The sequence below is a fragment of the Cynoglossus semilaevis genome, chromosome 20 (assembly GCF_000523025.1).
Source record: "Cynoglossus semilaevis isolate Cse_v1.0 chromosome 20, Cse_v1.0, whole genome shotgun sequence".
Classification (NCBI taxonomy): Eukaryota; Metazoa; Chordata; class Actinopteri; order Pleuronectiformes; family Cynoglossidae; genus Cynoglossus; species Cynoglossus semilaevis.
This window is the reverse complement of record NC_024326.1, coordinates 11,584,693-11,586,961: the sequence shown is the minus strand read 5'-3', so window position 1 is coordinate 11,586,961 and position 2,269 is coordinate 11,584,693. Positions and strand designations below refer to the sequence as shown.

Sequence of the window (2,269 nt, the reverse complement as noted above, 5' to 3'; positions counted from 1 at the left end):
GGGGGGGGGGGGGGACGGGGTGTTAACGATGGATTTAGAGGAAATTGGCAAGAAAAAGTTCTGACTAAAGGAAAAGTTTTCTGAAATCTTCACAGTGAATTCACCTCAGAGAGTGAAGCCTCAGGTTTCTGCAGTGTTCAAGGTGAAGAGGGGAGAAACGGGTGGTTTTCTCTCTGTGGGTCACACCCTGGTCATGGAGTTGTTGGGTTAAAACCACCTGGAAACACATTAGAAACTGGTTTCAGCAGTTTTCCCATCTACAATTTTTCATTGTACTCTATTCGACTCACACTTCGGCTCAGATTTTGGCAAATGTTTTGCTTCATGTGAAATTTCAGTGAAAAAAGTTAGCCTTTTTGGAGATAGCATTAGCTTTCTTCTCAACAGCATGACCAGCTTTGACCTAATGCTTGTTGTTTATCTCTCCTATTCCTATTTTTTTTTATTTTTTTTTATTTTTGCCTTTTGTGCAACTGGTTTTTAGTCTAATTTCTGGTCTAATTTTTATTCTAACTCATAACCATGTCCCAACATATCTCCAGGCTTTGTTAGTTTTTTTCCCAGACTACTTTGAAGTTAATTTAATTTTAATTTTAAGTTTTGGCTAATTTGTATTGCCTATTCAAAAATGTAATTCAAACATCATATTTATATATATATATATAACTTTTTTTTGGTATATTTCTGCTAGGCGCTATTCGTTTAAAAAATAATAACTATAGTTATTTGTTTTAATATACTGTAGGCAAGGTTTTTACATTATATATATAACATATATATAATAGGAAAACATATAACTTATTACTGAGCTGCTGTGCACACCTTCTCCACACACACACTCTCTCCATAACTGAACACAAATACTGCAGATTGAACTAACAGTCCTGCAGCTAAAGGAAGGAGAAAGTGACCAAATATAGCTACCATTCATGGCCACACACACACACACACACACACACATACTGGAGCGGACAATACCAACTCTGAGCACATCCATCACAAACAGCAACAGTTGCTCGATGACCAAAATAATTCAGAAAAGAAAAGAGTTAAAAACTCAAGCTTACCATTTAAGATTTATTATCTGAAGAAAAAAACCAACTCTAATATATGAACCAACTGAGTCAGCAGTCAGATCACTAACTGGTGTCAGGAGCTAGTCACCACACTCTGGCTCCATCCCACTAGTGGACTCTTCTAATGTATGTACACAAGGAGAGATGTGAGCCAAGCCCATTGGACGGCTCCCGGAGGAGTGGCAGGAAGAGAGTGTTGGCTCTAAATTAGGACGTTCTTGCAGTCAATCAGTAATCCCTGTGTAGTAAACACATATTCAACTCGGATGTGTGTTTGATGTGGGAGGAAACACACCGTTGTTAACCATTTGTAATCAATGACTGACGACTAATTACATTTTCATTTTCTTTTCCTTCTCACCAACCTAGTTTGTCTAGATCCAAATTTCTGGACCGTGATCAACTTTTCTGTTCCCTTCATTCCAAACCTTTGGTTTTGTACTCATTTAATGTTTTTTTCTAGTCACTGGGGAGAAACAAACCCAAGCAAGGGAGGGAGTAGGGGGTGAAGAGAAGAGCTTTGGCTTGGAGAAAAAAACATCCTGATGTTACAAGATCAGTATGAATTTAAGTATTTTTTTGAATCACTAAACCACCAGAACATGAAGTGCTAAAAAACTAAAATAGTCCTGAATCAGCAGGGTTTTTTGGTAAATGCCAACGTTGGGCCATACTTTGTTCCTCCTGCTTCAAACAGACAAAACAAAGAAAAAGAGTCAGAAATTAAACACGTTATAGTTATTTTTTCAATGCAGTATTTTTGGAGGTGTTGTGTTTTTTTTTCATATTTGGTTTCAGTCACAGTAGGACACTACCAATGGAGAGAGCAGAGTGACACTGTGGAATGCTGGGTTTATAACACAGAGGTCAACAGGTCAAAACCCATCCTCTGCTAAAATTTGCAATCGTCGGCCTAGAAGTGAGAGGACCAGACTGGCTGTCTGAGGTCTTTGTATCAGGCAGCAAAAATCCCCAAACCCTGGTCGTGTTTACATGTAGAAGGATCAATTAGCTGATATGGCCAACTCTTCTATGAACCAGATACAGGATGGGCCTCGAGCACATGTGCACGGAGGCTGAGTGAAGCCGACAGCTGATTCGTCTAACAGCAGGTGTCCACTCTCTTTTGGCGCCAACCTCTAAATAAATGACCAAACGGACATAATGTTCTCTTGACAAACACCTGGGACCAG

At 39.1% G+C, this 2,269-nt stretch overlaps 1 protein-coding gene across 3 annotated transcripts in view; it reads right to left on the bottom strand.

Moving 5' to 3' along the window:
• Nucleotides 1–1,215, bottom strand: part of slc6a9 (solute carrier family 6 member 9) — a 49,921-nt gene extending 48,706 nt beyond the window's left edge. For 2 of the 3 annotated variants that reach the window (XM_008334721.2, XM_025066164.1), the window contains exons 1-2: nucleotides 1,068–1,215; nucleotides 105–217 (exon numbers count right to left, since the gene is read on the bottom strand). The gene's annotated coding sequence lies outside the window, so the exon portion shown is untranslated. The remainder of the gene's footprint in view (nucleotides 1–104; nucleotides 218–1,067) is intronic. The other variant, XM_025066165.1, reaches the window with a different exon arrangement.
• Nucleotides 1,216–2,269: the final 1,054 nt, after the last annotated feature.